Source organism: Genypterus blacodes, unplaced genomic scaffold (assembly GCF_046128005.1).
Source record: "Genypterus blacodes isolate CSIRO-AG114 ecotype Tasmania unplaced genomic scaffold, CSIRO-AGI_Gbla_v1 ptg000072l_1, whole genome shotgun sequence".
Taxonomy (NCBI): Eukaryota; Metazoa; Chordata; class Actinopteri; order Ophidiiformes; family Ophidiidae; genus Genypterus; species Genypterus blacodes.
In genome coordinates, this window is record NW_027466882.1 from 3,940,936 (window position 1) to 3,967,573 (window position 26,638).

Genomic DNA, 26,638 nt, shown 5'->3' on the forward strand with positions numbered 1-26,638 from the left:
CAAAAACAGGAGGGAAGGTTAAAGGTCATTGCGTATGGCTCCCGCACACTCTCTGCTCCAGAGAAGAATTACCATCTACATTCTGGTAAGCTAGAGTTTTTAGCAATGAAATGGGCTATATGCGAGAGGTTTAGGGATTATTTGTATTACACTCCATCGTTTGTAGTATATACAGATAATAACCCTCTGACATATGTGCTGACAACAGCTAAATTGAATGCCACGTTGCTGAGATGGGTGGCTGAATTGGCAGACTTCAATTAAGTACAGGCCAGGGAAGTCTAACTCTGACGCAGACGGGCTATCGAGAATGCCCCTTGACATAGAGAAGTATATGCTAACCTGTTCACAAAAGATACAGTCTGAGATCTTGGCCAGTGTCTCCAAAGGGTTGTCAGTTCACCAGGTGGAGAGAGAGCCGTTGCTGTGTCCAGTGACCATCACCACAGCCATCGCAGAGCTGAGCAGTGAGCCGCGGATGAACGCAGCAAAGCAGATCGCCCCTCAAGCACTGAGAGCCGCTCAAGACGAGGATCTACTGCTGAAGCAGGTGAAACAGCAGGTCGCACAACAGCAGTGGCCGAGGGTGAAAGACACTCACAGTGAGTTGGCAGTGTTTGCAAGGGAGAAAGCGAAGTTGGTGATTGATGCTGAGGATGTTCTCCGGCGACAGACAGCAACACGCACACAACTGGTTGTGCCTCCAAAGTTCCGTCCCCTCATCCTGAGAGAGCTGCATGAAGAGATGGGACACTTGGGCGTTGAACGGACACTCCATCTGATCCGTGAGCGTTTCTTTTGGCCTCATATGCAGAGAGACGTTGAGCATCACATCAACAAGGTCTGTAGCTGTGTGAAACGGAAAAGACCACAGAAAGCAGTAAGAGCACCACTTACCAGTATTGTGACAACATACCCCTTTGAGCTGGTCTCAATTGACTTCATGCACCTAGAGAAGTGTAAAGGAGGATATGAGTACATTCTGGTGGTCATGGACCATTTTACACGATTCGCTCAGGCGTATGCATGTACTAACAACAGTGCTCGAACTGCAGCTGAGAAGATATTCGGTGACTTTGTCCTCAAATTCGGCTTCCCCACGAAATTACACCATGATCAGGGTAGAGAATTTGAGAATAAGTTGTTTGCAGAGCTCCAAAAATACTCTGGCATCCAAGGTTCTCGCACCACCCCGTACCACCCCCAGGGAAACGGTCAAGTGGAACGCTTCAACCGCACCCTGCTGGCCATGTTGCGTAACCTAGATGACCAAGCTAAAGCAGATTGGAAGAATTCTCTTGCCAAAGTAATACACGCCTACAATTGCACGCGCAATGAGTCCACTGGATACGCACCATATTACCTGCTCTTTGGTCGTAACCCCAGATTGCCTATTGACATCATGTTCAGTATCCCCCACAGTGATGGCAGTGCATCTCATGATGACTATGCCAAGAAATGGAAACAGAGGATGGAGGAGGCGTACCAGTTAGCCTCCAAGGCTGCGAAGGCAAGCGGAGAGAGGGGGAAAAACCTGTATGACCGGAAGGTTCAAGGTGCAGAGCTGTATCCTGGCTGCAGAGTTCTCATTAGGAACTTGACTGAAAGAGGTGGACCCGGAAAACTCAGGTCATTCTGGGAAGACAAAGTCCATGTAGTGGTCAAGAGAAAACACCCAGAAAGTCCAGTTTATGAAGTACAACCAGAGGATGGCCAGGGCCGCACCAGAGTGCTTCATCGAAATCTGCTGCTCCCGTGTGACTTCCTGCCAGTTGAGTCACACAAGCCTGAAAAGAAAAGAGGTGAGAGACCACACAAAGAGAAAAAGACACCGACAAAACAGAATGCAGAACCCGAGTGTTCATCTGACTCTGAAGAGGATGACTGGCGATGCATGTCCAGATGGCCCCAAGGAGACTCCGCAGCACAAACCAGAAGGAACCTCAGACCAGAGGCTACAGAGTTTCAGCCACGGGCTGCAACACCAGCACCTGAGGGAGACGATGTGATGGGAGAACAGACCCTGTGGACATCAGACACGGACAGAGAGCAAGAAGAACAGATCGGGACTGGACTGGAAAATGAAGTGACTGTGACAGCAGGCCTGAGTGAGGATATAGAAGAGGCTGAGCTGGAGACCGCAAGCAATGAGGGAGAAGAGTATCCATCATCTTCACCACCTGCGAGACGATATCCTTTCAGAAATAGACCTGCACCCAAAACACTCGCATATGATAGGTTGGGGCAGCCCACAGTTAATTGAATTAAAGTTATGAGATTATATGATGCACTTTAAAGTTGTAAGTTCAAGCCATCCAGTTTTAAGATGAATACAATTTGTTAGTTCATGTCAAAGTCATATGATGGATGGAAAATGTTAATGTGTTGTTTAAAAGAAAAAAAATACTTTTAGTTTATATAGGCCCACACAAAGTCAGTTCTCACATTTAGAATCGCACAAATATAACTGAAGAGGAAATGGTGGTTGTAAGACATTGTATTTACAGGAGTATGGTTGAAAAGACTAACTGTAAAGAGACTCTTATAACGAAATGATATGAAGAAAAGAGTTATTAGAATATATGAAGTGTGAGATTCTATGTGATTTCGCTACAGGTCAAAGATCACGCCTATTCCAGTCAAGACAAGCTGCCCGTGAACACAGCGGAGTAAATAGATAGTTGTCATAGTGCACAATGACTTCCTCTGTTTAACACATGACATTAAGGGGAGATAAGTGTGATGTGAAATCTGTCATTAGATATGTGTCTTGAATAATGGACTCTAACCTGGAAGTGATCAAATTGTCTTAAACAGGATGAACTGAGACGGGAAATGTCGGGACGACATTTAGTTAAGCAGGGGAGAGTGTGACATACCCCCCATTTAGTCTTTTCTTTGGTCCCTTTTCCATTAAGTTGTGGCCTTTTATTTTCTTTTGTTACGATGTTGTTGCATGTTTTGGCCAGAAGTGGCGCTGTAGTACTGGGATATAATGCAGTTGCATAACGGTGAGAGAGAGAAGAAGTAGCCACTGAGAACGGAAGGCGGGAGATGTAAATGGTGAAGTGAGCTGTATTGTGGAAACTTTGGATTAAACGAAAAACTTTTCCCAGCACGCCGTTGAGAGTATTACTTTCTTCAAGTGTGCAACACCTTCATCAGAAGAAGACTAACATTTCAGAAAAGATAAGATACAACTTTATTCTCCCGAGAGAAATTGCGTGTTGACAGAGGGAGTGAAACATGAGGGAGGAGGACCAGGTGAGGCCTGCTGCTCAGAGGGCCAAAATGCTTACGGCACCGGGTATTCCCAGGCGGTCTCCCATCCAAGTACTTACCTGGCCCGACGCTGATTAGCTTCCGAGATCAGACGAGATCGGGCGTGTTCAGAGTGTTATGGACGTAAACGAGGAGAGCAGCCACACAGAGGCTCTTTATAGGTGAGACAGACCCAGTTCATGTCACCGTGTACACATGACTACACTCAAGTTCATGTATATCACAATTTACATGATGCCTTCATCAGAAACACACATTTCTGGATAATGAAGTCTTACCTAATGAAACTGATGATCATCACATAGAACATAAAGAGGGACCACTAACATCTCTGACGCTCACTTTCATCATCATCATCTTCATCATCATCATCATCATCATCGTCACACAGTGGCTCGTGTACTTCACTTCTCATGTGCATTCAATCTTCTCATATTATGCCCATGTGCAATACTCATTTTCTGAATGTATGCTTTCATATAAGATAAGATAAGATACAACTTTATTCTCCCGAGGGACATTGGGTGTTGACAGAGGGAGTGAAACATGAGGGAGGAGGACCAGGTGAGGCCTGCTGCTCAGAGGGCAAAAATGCTTACGGCACCGGGTATTCCCAAGCGGTCTCCCATCCAAGTACTAAACTGGCCCGACGCTGCTTAGCTTCCGAGATCAGACGAGATCGGGCGTGTTCAGAGTGGTATGGCCGTAAACAAGGAGAGCAGCCACACAGAGGCTCTTTATAGGTGAGACAGACCCAGTTCAAGTCACCGTGTACACATGACTACACTCAAGTTCATGTATATCACAATTTACATGATGCCTTCATCAGAAACACACATTTCTGGATAATGAAGTCTTACCTAATGAAACTGATAATCATCACATAGAACATAAAGAGGGACCACTTACATCTCTGACGCTCACCTTCATCATCATCATCGTCACACAGTGGCTCGTGTACTTCACTTCTCATGTGCATTCAATCTTCTCATATTATGACCATATGCAATACTCATTTTCTGAATGTATGCTTTCATATACGATAAGATAAGATACAACTTTATTCTCCCGAGGGAAATTGCGTGTTGACAGAGGGAGTGAAACATGAGGGAGGAGGACCAGGTGGGGCCTTCTGCTCAGAGGGCCAAAATGCTTACGGCACCGGGTATTCCCAGGCGATTTCCCATCCAAGTACTAACCTGGCCCGACGCTGCTTAGCTTCTGAGATCAGACGAGATCGGGCATGTTCAGAGTGGTATGGCCGAAAAAGAGGAGAACAGCCACACAGAGGCTCTTCATAGGTGAGACAGACCCAGTTCAAGTCACCGTGTACACATGACTACACTCAAGTTCATGTATATCACAATTTACATGATGCCTTAATCAGAAACACACATTTCTGGATAATGAAGTCTTACCTAATGAAACTGATAATCATCACATAGAACATAAAGAGGGACCACTAACATCTCCGACGCTCACTTTCATCATCATCATCATCATCATCATCATCATCATCATCATCATCATCATCATCATCATCGTCACACAGTGGCTCGTGTACTTCACTCCTCATGTGCATTCAATAATCTCATATTATGCCCATGTGCAATACTCATTTTCTGAATGTATGCTTTCATATAAGATAAGATAAGATACAACTTTATTCTCCCGAGGGACATTGGGTGTTGACAGAGGGAGTGAAACATGAGGGAGGAGGACCAGGTGAGGCCTGCTGCTCAGAGGGCCAAAACGCTTACGGCACCGGGTATTCCCAGGCAGTCTCCCATCCAAGTACTAACCTGGCCCGACGCTGCTTAGCTTCCGAGATCAGACGAGATCAGGCGTGTTCAGAGTGGTATGGCCGTAAACGAGGAGAGCAGCCACACAGAGGCTCTTTATAGGTGAGACAGACCCAGTTCAAGTCACCGTGTACGCATGACTACACTCAAGTTCATGTATATCACAATTTACATGATGCCTTCATCAGAAGAACACTAACATTTCAGATAAGATAAGATACAACTTTATTCTCCCGAGGAAAATTGCGTGTTGACAGAGGGAGTGAAACATGAGGGAGGAGGACCAGGTGTGGCCTGCTGCTCAAGGGGCCAAAATGCTTACGGCACCGGGTATTCCCAGGCGGTCTCCCATTCAAGTACTAACCTGGCCCGACGCTGCTTAGCTTCCGAGATCAGACGTGTTCAGAGTGGTATGGCCGTAAACAAGGAGAGCACCCACACAGAGGCTCTTTATAGGTGAGACAGACCCAGTTCAAGTCACCGTGTACACATGACTACACTCAAGTTCATGTATATCACAATTTACATGATGCCTTCATCAGAAACACACATTTCTGGATAATGAAGTCTTACCTAATGAAACTGATAATCATCACATAGAACATACAGAGGGACCACTTACATGTCTGACGCTCACTTTCATCATCATCATCATCATCGTCACACAGTGGCTCGTGTACTTCACTTCTCATGTGCATTCAATCTTCTCATATTATGCACATGTGCAATACTCATTTTCTGAATGTATGCTTTCATATAAGATAAGATAAGATACAACTTTATTCTCCCGAGGAAAATTGCGTGTTGACAGAGGGAGTGAAACATGAGGGAGGAGGACCAGGTGAGGCCTGCTGCTCAGAGGGCCAAAATGCTTACGGCACCGGGTATTCCCAGGCGGTCTCCCATCTAAGTACTAACCTGGCCCGACGCTGATTAGCTTCCGAGATCAGGCGTGTTCAGAGTGGTATGGCCGTAAACGAGGAGAGCAGCCACACAGAGGCTCTTTATAGGTGAGACAGACCCAGTTCAAGTCACCGTGTACACATGACTACACTCAAGTTCATGTATATCACAATTTACATGATGCCTTCATCAGAAGAACACATTTCTGGATAATGAGGTCTCACCAAATGAAACTGATAATCATCACATAGAACATAAAGAGGGACCACTAACATCTCTGACGCTCACTTTCATCATCATCATCATCATCATCATCATCATCATCATCATCGTCACACAGTGGCTCTTGTACTTCACTCCTCATGTGCATTCAATCATCTCATATTATGCCCATGTGCAATACTCATTTTCTGAATGTATGCTTTCATATAAGATAAGATAAGATACCACTTTATTCTCCCGAGGGACATTGGGTGTTGACAGAGGGAGTGAAACATGAGGGAGGAGGACCAGGTGAGGCCTGCTGCTCAGAGGGCCAAAATGCTTACGGCACCAGGTATTCCCAGGCGGTCTCCCATCCAAGTACTAACCTGGCCCGACACTGCTTAGCTTCCGAGATCAGACGAGATCAGGCGTGTTCAGAGTGGCATGGCCGTAAACGAGAAGAGCAGCCCCACAGAGGCTCTTTATAGGTGAGACAGACCCAGTTCAAGTCACCGTGTACGCATGACTACACTCAAGTTCATGTATATCACAATTTACATGATGCCTTCATCAGAAGAACACTAACATTTCAGATAAGATAAGATACAACTTTATTCTCCCGAGGGAAATTGCGTGTTGACAGAGTGAGTGAAACATGAGGGAGGAGGACCAGGTGAGGCCTGCTGCTCAGAGGGCCAAAATGCTTACGGCACCGGGTTTTCCCAGGCGGTCTCCCATCCAAGTACTAACCTGGCCCGACGCTGATTAGCTTCCGAGATCAGACGAGATCGGGTGTGTTCAGAGTGGTATGGCTGTAAACGAGGAGAGCAGCCACACAGAGGCTCTTTATAGGTGAGACAGACCCAGTTCAAGTCACCGTGTACACATGACTACACTCAAGTTCATGTATATCACAATTTACATGATGCCTTCATCAGAAACATACATTTCTGGATAATGAAGTCTTACCTAATGAAACTGATAATCATCACATAGAACATAAAGAGGGACCACTAACATCTCTGACGCTCACTTTCATCATCATCATCATCATCATCATCATCATCGTCACACAGTGGCTCGTGTACTTCACTTCTGATGTGCATTCAATCTTCTCATATTATGCCCATGTGCAATACTCATTTTCTGAATGTATGCTTTCATATAAGATAAGATAAGATACAACTTTATTCTCCCGAGGGAAATTGCGTGTTTACAGAGGGAGTGAAAAATGAGGAAGGAGGACCAGGTGAGGCCTGCTGCTCAGAGGGCCAAAATGCTAACGGCACCGGGTATTCCCAGGCAGTCTCCCATCCAAGTACTAACCTGGCCGGACGCTGCTTAGCTTCTGAAGTCAGAAGAGATCGGGCGTGTTCAGAGTGGTATGGCCGTAAACGAGGAGCGCAACCACACAGAGGCTCTTTATAGGTGAGACAGACCCAGTTCAAGTACATGTACTACACTCAAGTTCATGTATATCACAATTTACATGATGCCTTCATCAGAAGAACACAGAAGCCTCTATCTCCTTCCTTTTCACAGATATGGGCTTTTCAAGTTTTCTCTAGTTTCAAGAATCGATGACCCGCGGGTCAACATTTTTAGAAAATTTTCAATATTCCCCAATTTGCCCCAAATTTACACAAATTGATGGCATTTCTGTCTGGATGCTGCGTCTGAAATTTTAGCTCTCTATCTCCTTCCTTGTCACAGATATGGGCTTTTCAAGTTTTCTCCAGTTTCAAAAATCGATGACCCGGGGGTCAACTTTTTCCCAAAATTTTCAATTTTCCCCAATTTGCCCCAAATTTACACACATTGATGGCATTTGTGCCTGGATGCTGCGTTTGAAATTTTAGCTCTCTATCTCCTTCCTTGTCACAGATATGGGCTTTTCAAGTTTTCTCCAGTTTCAAAAATTGATGACGCGGGTCAACATTTTTAGAAAATTTTCAATATTCCCCAATTTGCCCCAAATTTACACACATTGATGGCATTTCTGCCTGGATGCTGTGTCTGAAATTGTAGCTCTCTATCTCCTTCCTTGTCACAGACATGGGCTTTTCAAGTTTTCTCTAGTTACAAGAATCGATGACCCGCGGTTCAACATTTTTAGAAAATTTTCAATATTCCCCAATTTGTCCCAAATTTACACAAATTGATGGCATCTCTGTCTGGATGCTGCGTCTGAAATTTTAGCTCTCTATCTCCTTCCTTGTCACAGATATGGGCTTTTAAAGTTTTCTCCAGTTTCAAAAATTGATGACCCGGGTCAACATTTTAAGAAAATTTTCAATATTCCCCAATTTGCCCCAAATTTACACACATTGATGGCATTTCTGCCTGGATGCTGCGTCTGAAATTTTAGCTCTCTATCTCCTTCCTTGTCACAGACATGGGCTTTTCAAGTTTTCTCTAGTTACAAGAATCGATGACCCGCGGGTCAACATTTTTAGAAAATTTTCAATATTCCCCAATTTATACCCCAAATTTACACACATTGATGGCATTTCTGCCTGGATGCTGCGTCTGAAATTTTAGCTCTCTATCTCCTTCCTTGTCAGAGATATGGGCATTTCAAGTTTTCTCCAGTTTCAAAAATCGATGACCCGGGGGTCAACTTTTTTCCAAAATTTTCAATATTCCCCAATTTGTCCCAAATTTACACAAATTGATGGCATTTCTGTCTGGGTGCTGCGTCTGAAATTTTAGCTCTCTATCTCCTTCCTTGTCACAGAAATGGGCTTTTCAAGTTTTCTCCAGTTTCAAAAATTGATGACCCGGGTCAACATTTTTAGAAAATTTTCAATATTCCCCAATTTGCCCCAAATTCACACACATTGATGGCATTTCTGCCTGGATGCTGCGTCTGAAATTTTAGCTCTCTATCTCCTTCCTTGTCACAGATATGGGCTTTTAAAGTTTTCTCCAGTTTCAAAAATTGATGACCCGGGTCAACATTTTTAGAAAATGTTCAATAATCCCCAATTTGTCCCAAATTTACACAAATTGATGGGATTTCTGTCTGGATGCTGCGTCTGAAATTTTAGCTCTCTATCTCCTTCCTTGTCACAGATATGGGCTTTTCAAGTTTTCTCCAGTTTCAAAAATTGATGACCCGGGTCAACATTTTTAGAAAATTTTCAATATTCCCCAATTTGTCCCAAATTTACACACATTGATGGCATTTCTGTCTGGATGCTGCGTCTGAAATTTTAGCTCTCTATCTCCTTCCTTGTCACAGATATGGGCTTTTCAATTTTTCTCCAGTTTCAAAAATTGATGACCCGGGGTTCAACTTTTTTCCAAAATTTTCAATATTCCCCAATTTGCCCCAAATTTACACACATTGATGACATTTCTGTCTGGATGCTGTGTCTGCAATTTTAGCTCTCTATCTCCTTCCTTGTCACAGATATGGGCTTTTCAAGTTTTCTCCAGTTTCAAAAATCGATGACCCGCGGGTCAACATTTTTAGAAAATTTTCAATATTCCCCAATTTGCTCCAAATTTACACACATTGATGGCATTTCTGTCTGGATGCTGCGTCTGAAATTGTAGCTCTCTATCTCCTTCCTTGTCAGAGATATGGGCTTTTAAAGTTTTCTCCAGTTTCAAAAATTGATGACCCGGGTCAACATTTTTAGAAAATTTTCAATATTCCCCAATTTGCCCCAAATTAACACACATTGATGGCATTTCTGCCTGGATGCTGCGTCTAAAATTTTAGCTCTCTATCTCCTTCCTTGTCACAGATATGGGCTTTTAAAGTTTTCTCTAGTTTCAAACATCGATGACCCGCGGGTCAACATTTTTAGAAAATTTTCAATATTCCCCAATTTGCCCCAAATTTACACACATTGATGGCATTTCTGCCTGGATGCTGCGTCTGAAAATTTAGCTCTCTATCTCCTTCCTTGTCACAGATATGGGCTTTTCAATTTTTCTCCAGTTTCAAAAATTGATGACCCGGGGTCAACTTTTTTCCCGAATTTTCAATATTCCCCAATTTGTCCCAAATTTACACAAATTGATGGCATTTCTGTCTGGATGCTGCGTCTGAAATTGTAGCTCTCTATCTCCTTCCTTGTCACAGATATGGGCTTTTAAAGTTTTCTCCAGTTTCAAAAATTGATGACCCGGGTCAAAATTTTTAGAAAATTTTCAATATTCCCCAATTTGCCCCAAATTTACACACATTGATGGCATGTCTGTCTGGATGCTGCGTCTGAAATTGTAGCTCTCTATCTCCTTCCTTGTCACAGATATGGGCTTTTCAAGTTTTCTCTAGTTTCAAGAATCGATGACCCGCGGGTCAACATTTTTAGAAAATTTTCAATATTCCCCAATTTGCCCCAAATTTACACACATTGATGGCATTTCTGTCTGGATGCTGCGTCTGAAATTTTAGCTCTCTATCTCCTTCCTTGTCAGAGATATGGGCTTTTAAAGTTTTCTCCAGTTTCAAGAATCGATGACCCGCGGGTCAACATTTTTAGAAAATTTTCAATATTCCCCAATTTGTCCCAAATTTACACAAATTGATGGCATCTCTGTCTGGATGCTGCGTCTGAAATTTTAGCTCTCTATCTCCTTCCTTGTCACAGATATGGGCTTTTAAAGTTTTCTCCAGTTTCAAAAATTGATGACCCGGGTCAACATTTTAAGAAAATTTTCAATATTCCCCAATTTGCCCCAAATTTACACACATTGATGGCATTTCTGCCTGGATGCTGCGTCTGAAATTGTAGCTCTCTATCTCCTTCCTTGTCACAGACATGGGCTTTTCAAGTTTTCTCTAGTTACAAGAATCGATGACCCGCGGGTCAACATTTTTAGAAAATTTTCAATATTCCCCAATTTGCCCCAAATTTACACACATTGATGGCATTTCTGTCTGGGTGCTGCGTCTGAAATTTTAGCTCTCTATCTCCTTCCTTGTCACAGAAATGGGCTTTTCAAGTTTTCTCCAGTTTCAAAAATTGATGACCCGGGTCAACATTTTTAGAAAATTTTCAATATTCCCCAATTTGCCCCAAATTCACACACATTGATGGCATTTCTGCCTGGATGCTGCGTCTGAAATTTTAGCTCTCTATCTCCTTCCTTGTCACAGATATGGGCTTTTAAAGTTTTCTCCAGTTTCAAAAATTGATGACCCGGGTCAACATTTTTAGAAAATGTTCAATAATCCCCAATTTGTCCCAAATTTACACAAATTGATGGGATTTCTGTCTGGATGCTGCGTCTGAAATTTTAGCTCTCTATCTCCTTCCTTGTCACAGATATGGGCTTTTCAAGTTTTCTCCAGTTTCAAAAATTGATGACCCGGGTCAACATTTTTAGAAAATTTTCAATATTCCCCAATTTGTCCCAAATTTACACACATTGATGGCATTTCTGTCTGGATGCTGCGTCTGAAATTTTAGCTCTCTATCTCCTTCCTTGTCACAGATATGGGCTTTTAAAGTTTTCTCCAGTTTCAAAAATTGATGACCCGGGTCAACATTTTTAGAAAATGTTCAATAATCCCCAATTTGTCCCAAATTTACACAAATTGATGGGATTTCTGTCTGGATGCTGCGTCTGAAATTTTAGCTCTCTATCTCCTTCCTTGTCACAGATATGGGCTTTTCAAGTTTTCTCCAGTTTCAAAAATTGATGACCCGGGTCAACATTTTTAGAAAATTTTCAATATTCCCCAATTTGTCCCAAATTTACACACATTGATGGCATTTCTGTCTGGATGCTGCGTCTGAAATTTTAGCTCTCTATCTCCTTCCTTGTCACAGATATGGGCTTTTCAATTTTTCTCCAGTTTCAAAAATTGATGACCCGGGGTTCAACTTTTTTCCAAAATTTTCAATATTCCCCAATTTGCCCCAAATTTACACACATTGATGACATTTCTGTCTGGATGCTGTGTCTGCAATTTTAGCTCTCTATCTCCTTCCTTGTCACAGATATGGGCTTTTCAAGTTTTCTCCAGTTTCAAAAATCGATGACCCGCGGGTCAACATTTTTAGAAAATTTTCAATTTTCCCCAATTTGCCCCAAATTTACACACATTGATGGCATTTCTGCCTGGATGCTGCGTCTGAAATTGTAGCTCTCTATCTCCTTCCTTGTCACAGATATGGGCTTTTCAAGTTTTCTCCAGTTTCAAAAATTGATGACCCGGGTCAACATTTTTAGAAAATTTTCAATATTCCCCAATTTGCTCCAAATTTACACACATTGATGGCATTTCTGTCTGGATGCTGCGTCTGAAATTGTAGCTCTCTATCTCCTTCCTTGTCAGAGATATGGGCTTTTAAAGTTTTCTCCAGTTTCAAAAATTGATGACCCGGGTCAACATTTTTAGAAAATTTTCAATATTCCCCAATTTGCCCCAAATTAACACACATTGATGGCATTTCTGCCTGGATGCTGCGTCTAAAATTTTAGCTCTCTATCTCCTTCCTTGTCACAGATATGGGCTTTTAAAGTTTTCTCTAGTTTCAAACATCGATGACCCGCGGGTCAACATTTTTAGAAAATTTTCAATATTCCCCAATTTGCCCCAAATTTACACACATTGATGGCATTTCTGCCTGGATGCTGCGTCTGAAAATTTAGCTCTCTATCTCCCTCCTTGTCACAGATATGGGCTTTTCAATTTTTCTCCAGTTTCAAAAATTGATGACCCGGGGTCAACTTTTTTCCCGAATTTTCAATATTCCCCAATTTGTCCCAAATTTACACAAATTGATGGCATTTCTGTCTGGATGCTGCGTCTGAAATTGTAGCTCTCTATCTCCTTCCTTGTCACAGATATGGGCTTTTAAAGTTTTCTCCAGTTTCAAAAATTGATGACCCGGGTCAAAATTTTTAGAAAATTTTCAATATTCCCCAATTTGCCCCAAATTTACACACATTGATGGCATGTCTGTCTGGATGCTGCGTCTGAAATTGTAGCTCTCTATCTCCTTCCTTGTCACAGATATGGGCTTTTCAAGTTTTCTCTAGTTTCAAGAATCGATGACCCGCGGGTCAACATTTTTAGAAAATTTTCAATATTCCCCAATTTGCCCCAAATTTACACACATTGATGGCATTTCTGTCTGGATGCTGCGTCTGAAATTTTAGCTCTCTATCTCCTTCCTTGTCAGAGATATGGGCTTTTAAAGTTTTCTCCAGTTTCAAGAATCGATGACCCGCGGGTCAACATTTTTAGAAAATTTTCAATATTCCCCAATTTGTCCCAAATTTACACAAATTGATGGCATCTCTGTCTGGATGCTGCGTCTGAAATTTTAGCTCTCTATCTCCTTCCTTGTCACAGATATGGGCTTTTAAAGTTTTCTCCAGTTTCAAAAATTGATGACCCGGGTCAACATTTTAAGAAAATTTTCAATATTCCCCAATTTGCCCCAAATTTACACACATTGATGGCATTTCTGCCTGGATGCTGCGTCTGAAATTGTAGCTCTCTATCTCCTTCCTTGTCACAGACATGGGCTTTTCAAGTTTTCTCTAGTTACAAGAATCGATGACCCGCGGGTCAACATTTTTAGAAAATTTTCAATATTCCCCAATTTGCCCCAAATTTACACACATTGATGGCATTTCTGTCTGGGTGCTGCGTCTGAAATTTTAGCTCTCTATCTCCTTCCTTGTCACAGAAATGGGCTTTTCAAGTTTTCTCCAGTTTCAAAAATTGATGACCCGGGTCAACATTTTTAGAAAATTTTCAATATTCCCCAATTTTCCCCAAATTCACACACATTGATGGCATTTCTGCCTGGATGCTGCGTCTAAAATTTTAGCTCTCTATCTCCTTCCTTGTCAGAGATATGGGCTTTTCAAGTTTTCTCCAGTTTCAAAAATTGATGACCCGGGTCAACTTTTTTCCAAAATTTTCAATATTCCCCAATTTGCCCCAAATTTACACACATTGATGACATTTCTGTCTGGATGCTGCGTCTGAAATTTTAGCTTTCTATCTCCTTTCCTTGTCACAGATATGGGCTTTTCAAGTTTTCTCCAGTTTCAAAAATCGATGACCCGCGGGTCAACATTTTTAGAAAATGTTCAATATTCCCCAATTTGTCTCAAATTTACACAAATTGATGGCATTTCTGTCTGGATGCTGCGTCTGAAATTTTAGCTCTCTATCTCCTTCCTTGTCACAGATATGGGCTTTTCAAGTTTTCTCCAGTTTCAAAAATTGATGACCCGGGTCAACATTTTTAGAAAATTTTCAATATTCCAATATTCCCCAATTTGCTCCAAATTTACACACATTGATGGCATTTCTGTCTGGATGCTGCGTCTGAAATTGTAGCTCTCTATCTCCTTCCTTGTCACAGATATGGGCTTTTCAAGTTTTCTCTAGTTTCAAGAATCGATGACCCGCGGGTCAACATTTTTAGAAAATGTTCAATATTCCCCAATTTGTTTTAAATTTACACAAATTGATGGCATTTCTGTCTGGATGCTGCGTCTGAAATTTTAGCTCTCTATCTCCTTCCTTGTCACAGATATGGGCTTTTCAAGTTTTCTCTAGTTTCAAGAATCGATGACCCGCGGGTCAACATTTTTAGAAAATGTTCAATATTCCCCAATTTGTTTTAAATTTACACAAATTGATGGCATTTCTGTCTGGATGCTGCGTCTGAAATTTTAGCTCTCTATCTCCTTCCTTGTCACAGATATGGGCTTTTCAAGTTTTCTCTAGTTTCAAGAATCGATGACTCGCGGGTCAACATTTTTAGAAAATGTTCAATATTCCCCAATTTGTCCCAAATTTACACAAATTGATGGCATTTCTGCCTGGATGCTGCGTCTAAAATTTTAGCTCTCTATCTCCTTCCTTGTCACAGAAATGGGCTTTTCAAGTTTTCTCCAGTTTCAAAAATTGATGACCCGGGTCAACATTTTTAGAAAATTTTCAATATTCCCCAATTTTCCCCAAATTCACACACATTGATGGCATTTCTGCCTGGATGCTGCGTCTAAAATTTTAGCTCTCTATCTCCTTCCTTGTCAGAGATATGGGCTTTTCAAGTTTTCTCCAGTTTCAAAAATTGATGACCCGGGTCAACTTTTTTCCAAAATTTTCAATATTCCCCAATTTGCCCCAAATTTACACACATTGATGACATTTCTGTCTGGATGCTGCGTCTGAAATTTTAGCTTTCTATCTCCTTTCCTTGTCACAGATATGGGCTTTTCAAGTTTTCTCCAGTTTCAAAAATCGATGACCCGCGGGTCAACATTTTTAGAAAATGTTCAATATTCCCCAATTTGTCTCAAATTTACACAAATTGATGGCATTTCTGTCTGGATGCTGCGTCTGAAATTTTAGCTCTCTATCTCCTTCCTTGTCACAGATATGGGCTTTTCAAGTTTTCTCCAGTTTCAAAAATTGATGACCCGGGTCAACATTTTTAGAAAATTTTCAATATTCCAATATTCCCCAATTTGCTCCAAATTTACACACATTGATGGCATTTCTGTCTGGATGCTGCGTCTGAAATTGTAGCTCTCTATCTCCTTCCTTGTCACAGATATGGGCTTTTCAAGTTTTCTCTAGTTTCAAGAATCGATGACCCGCGGGTCAACATTTTTAGAAAATGTTCAATATTCCCCAATTTGTTTTAAATTTACACAAATTGATGGCATTTCTGTCTGGATGCTGCGTCTGAAATTTTAGCTCTCTATCTCCTTCCTTGTCACAGATATGGGCTTTTCAAGTTTTCTCTAGTTTCAAGAATCGATGACCCGCGGGTCAACATTTTTAGAAAATGTTCAATATTCCCCAATTTGTTTTAAATTTACACAAATTGATGGCATTTCTGTCTGGATGCTGCGTCTGAAATTTTAGCTCTCTATCTCCTTCCTTGTCACAGATATGGGCTTTTCAAGTTTTCTCTAGTTTCAAGAATCGATGACTCGCGGGTCAACATTTTTAGAAAATGTTCAATATTCCCCAATTTGTCCCAAATTTACACAAATTGATGGCATTTCTGTCTGGATGCCGCGTCTGAAATTTTAGCTCTCTATCTCCTTCCTTGTCACAGATATGGGCTTTTCAAGTTTTCTCTAGTTTCAAGAATCGATGACTCGCGGGTCAACATTTTTAGAAAATTTTCAATATTCCCCAATTTGTCCCAAATTTACACACATTGATGGCATTTCTGCCTGGATGCTGCGTCTGAAATTTTAGCTCTCTATCTCCTTCCTTGTCACAGATATCGGCTTTTCAAGTTTTCTCCAGTTTCAAAAATCGATCACCCGGGGGTCAACTTTTCTCCAAAATTTTCAATATTCCCCAATTTGCCCCAAATTTACACACATTGATGGCATTTCTGCCTGGATGCTGCATCTGAAATTGTAGCTCTCTATCTCCTTCCTTGTCACAGATATGGGCTTTTCAAGTTTTCTCCAGTTTCAAAAATCGATGACCCGGGTCAACTTTTTTCCAAAATTTTCAATATTCCCCAATTTGCCCCAAATTTACACACATTGATGGCATTTCTGCCTGGATGCTGCGTCTGAAATTTTAGCTCTCTATCTCCTTCCTTGTCAGAGATATGGGCTTTTAAAGTAATCTCCAGTTTCAAAAATTGATGACCCGGGTAAACATTTTTAGAAAATTTTCAATATTCCCCAATTTGCCCCAAATTTACACACATTGATGGCATTTCTGCCTGGATGCTGCGTCTGAAATTGTAGCTCTCTATCTCCTTCCTTGTCACAGATATGGGCTTTTCAAGTTTTCTCCAGTTTCAAAAATTGATGACCCGGGTCAACATTTTTAGAAAATTTTCAATATTCCCCAATTTGCTCCAAATTTACACACATTGATGGCATTTCTGTCTGGATGCTGCGTCTGAAATTGTAGCTCTCTATCTCCTTCCTTGTCAGAGATATGGGCTTTTAAAGTTTTCTCCAGTTTCAAAAATTGATGACCCGGGTCAACATTTTTAGAAAATTTTCAATATTCCCCAATTTGCCCCAAATTAACACACATTGATGGCATTTCTGCCTGGATGCTGCGTCTAAAATTTTAGCTCTCTATCTCCTTCCTTGTCACAGATATGGGCTTTTAAAGTTTTCTCTAGTTTCAAACATCGATGACCCGCGGGTCAACATTTTTAGAAAATTTTCAATATTCCCCAATTTGCCCCAAATTTACACACATTGATGGCATTTCTGCCTGGATGCTGCGTCTGAAAATTTAGCTCTCTATCTCCCTCCTTGTCACAGATATGGGCTTTTCAATTTTTCTCCAGTTTCAAAAATTGATGACCCGGGGTCAACTTTTTTCCCGAATTTTCAATATTCCCCAATTTGTCCCAAATTTACACAAATTGATGGCATTTCTGTCTGGATGCTGCGTCTGAAATTGTAGCTCTCTATCTCCTTCCTTGTCACAGATATGGGCTTTTAAAGTTTTCTCCAGTTTCAAAAATTGATGACCCGGGTCAAAATTTTTAGAAAATTTTCAATATTCCCCAATTTGCCCCAAATTTACACACATTGATGGCATGTCTGTCTGGATGCTGCGTCTGAAATTGTAGCTCTCTATCTCCTTCCTTGTCACAGATATGGGCTTTTCAAGTTTTCTCTAGTTTCAAGAATCGATGACCCGCGGGTCAACATTTTTAGAAAATTTTCAATATTCCCCAATTTGCCCCAAATTTACACACATTGATGGCATTTCTGTCTGGATGCTGCGTCTGAAATTTTAGCTCTCTATCTCCTTCCTTGTCAGAGATATGGGCTTTTAAAGTTTTCTCCAGTTTCAAGAATCGATGACCCGCGGGTCAACATTTTTAGAAAATTTTCAATATTCCCCAATTTGTCCCAAATTTACACAAATTGATGGCATCTCTGTCTGGATGCTGCGTCTGAAATTTTAGCTCTCTATCTCCTTCCTTGTCACAGATATGGGCTTTTAAAGTTATCTCCAGTTTCAAAAATTGATGACCCGGGTCAACATTTTAAGAAAATTTTCAATATTCCCCAATTTGCCCCAAATTTACACACATTGATGGCATTTCTGCCTGGATGCTGCGTCTGAAATTGTAGCTCTCTATCTCCTTCCTTGTCACAGACATGGGCTTTTCAAGTTTTCTCTAGTTACAAGAATCGATGACCCGCGGGTCAACATTCCATTTGCCCCAAATTTACACACATTGATGGCATTTCTGTCTGGGTGCTGCGTCTGAAATTTTAGCTCTCTATCTCCTTCCTTGTCACAGAAATGGGCTTTTCAAGTTTTCTCCAGTTTCAAAAATTGATGACCCGGGTCAACATTTTTAGAAAATTTTCAATATTCCCCAATTTTCCCCAAATTCACACACATTGATGGCATTTCTGCCTGGATGCTGCGTCTAAAATTTTAGCTCTCTATCTCCTTCCTTGTCAGAGATATGGGCTTTTCAAGTTTTCTCCAGTTTCAAAAATTGATGACCCGGGTCAACTTTTTTCCAAAATTTTCAATATTCCCCAATTTGCCCCAAATTTACACACATTGATGACATTTCTGTCTGGATGCTGCGTCTGAAATTTTAGCTTTCTATCTCCTTTCCTTGTCACAGATATGGGCTTTTCAAGTTTTCTCCAGTTTCAAAAATCGATGACCCGCGGGTCAACATTTTTAGAAAATGTTCAATATTCCCCAATTTGTCTCAAATTTACACAAATTGATGGCATTTCTGTCTGGATGCTGCGTCTGAAATTTTAGCTCTCTATCTCCTTCCTTGTCACAGATATGGGCTTTTCAAGTTTTCTCCAGTTTCAAAAATTGATGACCCGGGTCAACATTTTTAGAAAATTTTCAATATTCCAATATTCCCCAATTTGCTCCAAATTTACACACATTGATGGCATTTCTGTCTGGATGCTGCGTCTGAAATTGTAGCTCTCTATCTCCTTCCTTGTCACAGATATGGGCTTTTCAAGTTTTCTCTAGTTTCAAGAATCGATGACCCGCGGGTCAACATTTTTAGAAAATGTTCAATATTCCCCAATTTGTTTTAAATTTACACAAATTGATGGCATTTCTGTCTGGATGCTGCGTCTGAAATTTTAGCTCTCTATCTCCTTCCTTGTCACAGATATGGGCTTTTCAAGTTTTCTCCAGTTTCAAAAATTGATGACCCGGGGTCAACTTTTTTCCCAAATTTTCAATATTCCCCAATTTGCCCCAAATTTACACACATTGATGGCATTTCTGTCTGGATGCTGCGTCTGAAATTGTAGCTCTCTATCTCCTTCCTTGTCAGAGATATGGGCTTTTAAAGTTTTCTCCAGTTTCAAAAATTGATGACCCGGGTCAACATTTTTAGAAAATTTTCAATATTCCCCAATTTGCCCCAAATTAACACACATTGATGGCATTTCTGCCTGGATGCTGCGTCTGAAATTGTAGCTCTCTATCTCCTTCCTTGTCACAGTTATGGGCTTTTAAAGTTTTCTCCAGTTTCAAAAATTGATGACCCGGGTCAAAATTTTTAGAAAATTTTCAATATTCCCCAATTTGCCCCAAATTAACACACATTGATGGCATTTCTGTCTGGATGCTGCGTCTGAAATTTTAGCTCTCTATCTCCTTCCTTGTCAGAGATATGGGCTTTTAAAGTTTTCTCCAGTTTCAAAAATTGATGACCCGGGTCAACATTTTTAGAAAATTTTCAATATTCCCCAATTTGCCCCAAATTAACACACATTGATGGCATTTCTGCCTGGATGCTGCGTCTGAAATTGTAGCTCTCTATCTCCTTCCTTGTCACAGTTATGGGCTTTTCAAGTTTTCTCTAGTTTCAAGAATCGATGACCCGCGGGTCAACATTTTTAGAAAATTTTCAATATTCCCCAATTTGCCCCAAATTTACACACATTGATGGCATTTCTGCCTGGATGCTGCGTCTGAAAATTTAGCTCTCTATCTCCTTCCTTGTCACAGATATGGGCTTTTCAATTTTTCTCCAGTTTCAAAAATTGATGACCCGGGGTCAACTTTTTTCCCAAATTTTCAATATTCCCCAATTTGTCCCAAATTTACACACATTGATGGCATTTCTGTCTGGATGCTGCGTCTGAAATTTCAGCTCTCTATCTCCTTCCTTGTCACAGATATGGGCTTTTAAAGTTTTCTCCAGTTTCAAAAATTGATGACCCGGGTCAACATTTTTAGAAAATTTTCAATATTCCCCAATTTGCCCCAAATTTACACACATTGATGGCATTTCTGCCTGGATGCTGCGTCTGAAATTTTAGCTCTCTATCTCCTTCCTTGTCACAGTTATGGGCTTTTAAAGTTTTCTCCAGTTTCAAAAATTGATGACCCGGGTCAACATTTTTAGAAAATTTTCAATATTCCCCAATTTGCCCCAAATTAACACACATTGATGGCATGTCTGTCTGGATGCTGCGTCTGAAATTGTAGCTCTCTATCTCCTTCCTTGTCAGAGATATGGGCTTTTCAAGTTTTCTCTAGTTTCAAGAATCGATGACCGCGGGTCAACATTTTTAGAAAATTTTCAATATTCCCCAATTTGCCCCAAATTTACACACATTGATGGCATTTCTGCCTGGATGCTGCGTCTGAAATTTTAGCTCTCTATCTCCTTCCTTGTCACAGTTATGGGCTTTTAAAGTTTTCTCCAGTTTCAAAAATTGATGACCCGGGTCAACATTTTTAGAAAATTTTCAATATTCCCCAATTTACCCCAAATTTACACACATTGATGGCATTTCTGCCTGGATGCTGCGTCTGAAATTTTAGCTCTCTATCTCCTTCCTTGTCACAGTTATGGGCTTTTAAAGTTTTCTCCAGTTTCAAAAATTGATGACCCGGGTCAACATTTTTAGAAAATTTTCAATATTCCCCAATTTGCCCCAAATTTACACACATTGATGGCATTTCTGCCTGGATGCTGCGTCTGAAATTTTAGCTCTCTATCTCCTTCCTTGTCACAGTTATGGGCTTTTAAAGTTTTCTCCAGTTTCAAAAATTGATGACCCGGGTCAACATTTTTAGAAAATTTTCAATATTCCCCAATTTGCCCCAAATTTACACACATTGATGGCATTTCTGTCTGGATGCTGCGTCTGAAATTTTAGCTCTCTATCTCCTTCCTTGTCACAGATATGGGCTTTTCAAGTTTTCTCCAGTTTCAAACATCGATGACCCGGGGGTCAACTTTTTTCCAAAATTTTCAATATTCCCCAATTTGCCCCAAATTTACACACATTGATGGCATTTCTGCCTGGATGCTGCGTCTGAAATTGTAGCTCTCTATCTCCTTCCTTGTCACAGATATGGGCTTTTCAAGTTTTCTCCAGTTTCAAAAATTTATGACCCGGGTCAACATTTTTAGAAAATATTCAATATTCCCCAATTTGCCCCAAATTTACACATATTGATGGCATTTCTGCCTGGATGCTGCGTCTGAAATTTTAGCTCTCTATCTCCTTCCTTGTCACAGATATGGGCTTTTCAAGTTTTCTCTAGTTTCAAGAATCGATGACTCGCGGGTCAACATTTTTAGAAAATGTTCAATATTCCCCAATTTGTCCCAAATTTACACAAATTGATGGCATTTCTGTCTGGATGCTGCGTCTGAAATTTTAGCTCTCTATCTCCTTCCTTGTCACAGATATGGGCTTGTCAAGTTTTCTCTAGTTTCAAGAATCGATGACTCGCGGGTCAACATTTTTAGAAAATTTTCAATATTCCCCAATTTGTCCCAAATTTACACAAATTGATGGCATTTCTGTCTGGATGCTGCGTCTGAAATTGTAGCTCTCTATCTCCTTCCTTGTCACAGATATGGGCTTTTCAAGTTTTCTCCAGTTTCAAAAATATATGCCCCGGGTCAACATTTTCAGAAAATGTTCAATATTCCCCAATTTGCCCCAAATTTACACACATTGATGGCATTTCTGCCTGGATGCTGCGTCTGAAATTGTAGCTCTCTATCTCCTTCCTTGTCACAGACATGGGCTTTTCAAGTTTTCTCTAGTTTCAAGAATCGATGACTCGCAGGTCAACATTTTTAGAACATTTTCAATATTCCCCAATTTGTCCCAAATTTACACAAATTGATGGCATTTCTGTCTGGATGCTGCGTCTGAAATGTTAGCTCTCTTTCTCCTTCCTTGTCACAGATATGGGCTTTTCAAGTTTTCTCTAGTTTCAAAAATCGATTACCCGCGGGTCAACATTTTTAGAAAATTTTCAATATTCCCCAATTTGCCCCAAATTTACACACATTGATGGCATTTCTGCCTGGATGCTGCGTCTGAAATTGTAGCTCTCTATCTCCTTCCTTGTCACAGATATGGGCTTTTCAAGTTTTCTCCAGTTTCAAAAATTGATGACCCGGGTCAACATTTTTAGAAAATTTTCAATATTCCCCAATTTGCCCCAAATTTACACACATTGATGGCATTTCTGTCTGGATGCTGCGTCTGAAATTTTAGCTCTCTATCTCCTTCCTTGTCACAGATATGGGCTTTTCAAGTTTTCTCTAGTTTCAAGAATCGATGACTCGCGGGTCAACATTTTTAGAAAATGTTCAATATTCCCCAATTTGTCCCAAATTTACACAAATTGATGGCATTTCTGTCTGGATGCCGCGTCTGAAATTTTAGCTCTCTATCTCCTTCCTTGTCACAGATATGGGCTTTTCAAGTTTTCTCTAGTTTCAAGAATCGATGACTCGCGGGTCAACATTTTTAGAAAATTTTCAATATTCCCCAATTTGTCCCAAATTTACACACATTGATGGCATTTCTGCCTGGATGCTGCGTCTGAAATTTTAGCTCTCTATCTCCTTCCTTGTCACAGATATCGGCTTTTCAAGTTTTCTCCAGTTTCAAAAATCGATCACCCGGGGGTCAACTTTTCTCCAAAATTTTCAATATTCCCCAATTTGCCCTAAATTTACACACATTGATGGCATTTCTGTCTGGATGCTGCGTCTGAAATTTTAGCTCTCTATCTCCTTCCTTGTCACAGACATGGGCTTGTCAAGTTTTCTCTAGTTTCAAGAATCGATGACCCCCGGTCAACAGTTTTAGAAAATTTTCAATATTCCCCAATTTGCCCCAAATTTACACACATTGATGGCATTTCTGCCTGGATGCTGCGTCTGAAATTGTAGCTCTCTATCTCCTTCCTTGTCACAGATATGGGCTTTTCAAGTTTTCTCCAGTTTCAAAAATCGATGACCCGGGGGTCACCATTTTTCCAAAATTTTCAATATTCCCCAATTTGCCCCAAATTTACACACATTGATGGCATTTCTGCCTGGATGCTGCGTCTGAAATTTTAGCTCTCTATCTCCTTCCTTGTCACAGATATGGGCTTTTCAAGTTTTCTCCAGTTTCAAAAATTGATGACCCGGGTCAACATTTTTAGTAAATTTTCAATATTCCCCAATTTGCCCCAAATTTACACACATTGATGGCATTTCTGTCTGGATGCTGCGTCTGAAATTTTAGCTCTCTATCTCCTTCCTTGTCACAGATATGGGCTTTTCAAGTTTTCTCCAGTTTCAAAAATTGATGACCCGGGTCAACTTTTTTCCAAAATTTTCAATATTCCCCAATTTGCCCCAAATTTACACACATTGATGGCATTTCTGCCTGGATGCTGCGTCTGAAATTTTAGCTCTCTATCTCCTTCCTTGTCAGAGATATGGGCTTTTAAAGTTTTCTCCAGTTTCAAAAATTGATGACCCGGGTCAACATTTTTAGAAAATTTTCAATATTCCCCAATTTGCCCCAAATTTACACACATTGATGGCATTTCTGCCTGGATGCTGCGTCTGAAATTGTAGCTCTCTATCTCCTTCCTTGTCACAGATATGGGCTTTTCAAGTTTTCTCTAGTTTCAAGAATCGATGACCCGCGGGTCAACATTTTTAGAAAATTTTCAATATTCCCCAATTTGCCCCAAATTTACACACATTGATGGCATTTCTGTCTGGATGCTGCTTCTGAAATTTTAGCTCTCTATCTCCTTCCTTGTCAGAGATATGGGCTTTTAAAGTTTTCTCCAGTTTCAAAAATTGATGACCCGGGTCAACATTTTTAGAAAATATTCAATATTCCCCAATTTGCCCCATATTTACACATATTGATGGCATTTCTGCCTGGATGCTGCGTCTGAAATTTTAGCTCTCTATCTCCTTCCTTGTCACAGATATGGGCTTTTAAAGTTTTCTCCAGTTTCAAACATCGATGACCCGGGGGTCAACTTTTTTCCAAAATTTTCAATATTCCCCAATTTGCCCCAAATTTACACACATTGATGGCATTTCTGTCTGGATGCTGCGTCTGAAATTTTAGCTCTCTATCTCCTTCCTTGTCACAGATATGGGCTTTTCAAGTTTTCTCTAGTTTCAAGAATCGATGACTCACGGGTCAACATTTTTAGAAAATGTTCAATATTCCCCAATTTGTCCCAAATTTACACAAATTGATGGCATTTCTGTCTGGATGCTGCGTCTGAAATGTTAGCTCTCTATCTCCTTCCTTGTCACAGATATGGGCTTTTCAAGTTTTCTCCAGTTTCAAAAATATATGCCCCGGGTCAACATTTTCAGAAAATTTTCAATATTCCCCAATTTGCCCCAAATTTACACACATTGATGGCATTTCTGCCTGGATGCTGCGTCTGAAATTGTAGCTCTCTATCTCCTTCCTTGTCACAGACATGGGCTTTTCAAGTTTTCTCTAGTTTCAAGAATCGTTGACTCGCAGGTCAACATTTTTAGAACATTTTCAATATTCCCCAATTTGCCCCAAATTTACACACATTGATGGCATTTCTGCCTGGATGCTGCGTCTGAAATTTTAGCTCTCTATCTCCTTCCTTGTCGGAGATATGGGCTTTTAAAGTTTTCTCCAGTTTCAAAAATTGATGACCCGGGTCAACATTTTTAGAAAATTTTCAATATTCCCCAATTTGCCCCAAATTTACACACATTGATGGCATTTCTGCCTGGATGCTGCGTCTGAAATTGTAGCTCTCTATCTCCTTCCTTGTCACAGATATGGGCTTTTCAAGTTTTCTCTAGTTTCAAGAATCAATGACCCGCGGGTCAACATTTTTAGAAAATTTTCAATATTCCCCAATTTGCCCCAAATTTACACACATTGATGGCATTTCTGTCTGGATGCTGCTTCTGAAATGTTAGCTCTCTATCTCCTTCCTTGTCAGAGATATGGGCTTTTAAAGTTTTCTCCAGTTTCAAAAATTTATGACCCGGGTCAACATTTTTAGAAAATATTCAATATTCCCCAATTTGCCCCAAATTTACACATATTGATGGCATTTCTGCCTGGATGCTGCGTCTGAAATTTTAGCTCTCTATCTCCTTCCTTGTCACAGATATGGGCTTTTAAAGTTTTCTCCAGTTTCAAACATCGATGACCCGGGGGTCAACTTTTTTCCAAAATTTTCAATATTCCCCAATTTGCCCCAAATTTACACACATTGATGGCATTTCTGTCTGGATGCTGCGTCTGAAATTTTAGCTCTCTATCTCCTTCCTTGTCACAGATATGGGCTTTTCAAGTTTTCTCTAGTTTCAAGAATCGATGACTCACGGGTCAACATTTTTAGAAAATGTTCAATATTCCCCAATTTGTCCCAAATTTACACAAATTGATGGCATTTCTGTCTGGATGCTGCGTCTGAAATTGTAGCTCTCTATCTCCTTCCTTGTCACAGATATGGGCTTTTCAAGTTTTCTCTAGTTTCAAGAATCGATGACTCGCGGGTCAACATTTTTAGAAAATTTTCAATATTCCCCAATTTGTCCCAAATTTACACACATTGATGGCATTTCTGCCTGGATGCTGCATCTGAAATTTTAGCTCTCTATCTCCTTCCTTGTCACAGATATCGGCTTTTCAAGTTTTCTCCAGTTTCAAAAATCGATGACCCGGGGGTCAACTTTTCTCCAAAATTTTCAATATTCCCCAATTTGCCCTAAATTTACACACATTGATGGCATTTCTGTCTGGATGCTGCGTCTGAAATTTTAGCTCTCTATCTCCTTCCTTGTCTCAGACATGGGCTTGTCAAGTTTTCTCTAGTTTCAAGAATCGATGACTCGCGGGTCAACATTTTTAGAAAATTTTCAATATTCCCCAATTTGTCCCAAATTTACACAAATTGATGGCATTTCTGTCTGGATGCTGCGTCTGAAATTGTAGCTCTCTATCTCCTTCCTTGTCACAGATATGGGCTTTTCAAGTTTTCTCCAGTTTCAAAAATATATGCCCCGGGTCAACATTTTCAGAAAATTTTCAATATTCCCCAATTTGCCCCAAATTTACACACATTGATGGCATTTCTGCCTGGATGCTGTGTCTGAAATTGTAGCTCTCTATCTCCTTCCTTGTCACAGACATGGGCTTGTCAAGTTTTCTCTAGT

The 26,638-nt window shown here is 40.6% G+C and overlaps 4 non-coding genes and 5 pseudogenes across 4 annotated transcripts; all 9 read right to left on the bottom strand.

Moving 5' to 3' along the window:
- Positions 1-3,292: 3,292 nt before the first annotated feature.
- LOC143005888 (5S ribosomal RNA) lies at positions 3,293-3,411 on the bottom strand (annotated as a pseudogene).
- Positions 3,412-3,874: 463 nt separating this feature from the next.
- LOC143005930 (5S ribosomal RNA) lies at positions 3,875-3,993 on the bottom strand. Its single transcript, XR_012964137.1, has one exon. It is a non-coding gene; the product is annotated as a 5S ribosomal RNA (ribosomal RNA).
- A 439-nt stretch (positions 3,994-4,432) lies between these two features.
- LOC143005898 (5S ribosomal RNA) lies at positions 4,433-4,551 on the bottom strand (annotated as a pseudogene).
- A 484-nt stretch (positions 4,552-5,035) lies between these two features.
- On the bottom strand, positions 5,036-5,154 carry LOC143005951 (5S ribosomal RNA). The gene has a single exon (XR_012964156.1). It is a non-coding gene; the product is annotated as a 5S ribosomal RNA (ribosomal RNA).
- A 245-nt stretch (positions 5,155-5,399) lies between these two features.
- LOC143005907 (5S ribosomal RNA) lies at positions 5,400-5,508 on the bottom strand (annotated as a pseudogene).
- A 445-nt stretch (positions 5,509-5,953) lies between these two features.
- Positions 5,954-6,062, bottom strand: LOC143005905 (5S ribosomal RNA; annotated as a pseudogene).
- Positions 6,063-6,528: 466 nt separating this feature from the next.
- LOC143005885 (5S ribosomal RNA) lies at positions 6,529-6,647 on the bottom strand. The gene has a single exon (XR_012964119.1). It is a non-coding gene; the product is annotated as a 5S ribosomal RNA (ribosomal RNA).
- A 245-nt stretch (positions 6,648-6,892) lies between these two features.
- LOC143005945 (5S ribosomal RNA) lies at positions 6,893-7,011 on the bottom strand. The gene has a single exon (XR_012964151.1). It is a non-coding gene; the product is annotated as a 5S ribosomal RNA (ribosomal RNA).
- Positions 7,012-7,468: 457 nt separating this feature from the next.
- Positions 7,469-7,587, bottom strand: LOC143005906 (5S ribosomal RNA; annotated as a pseudogene).
- Between the last annotated feature and the right edge of the window lie 19,051 nt (positions 7,588-26,638).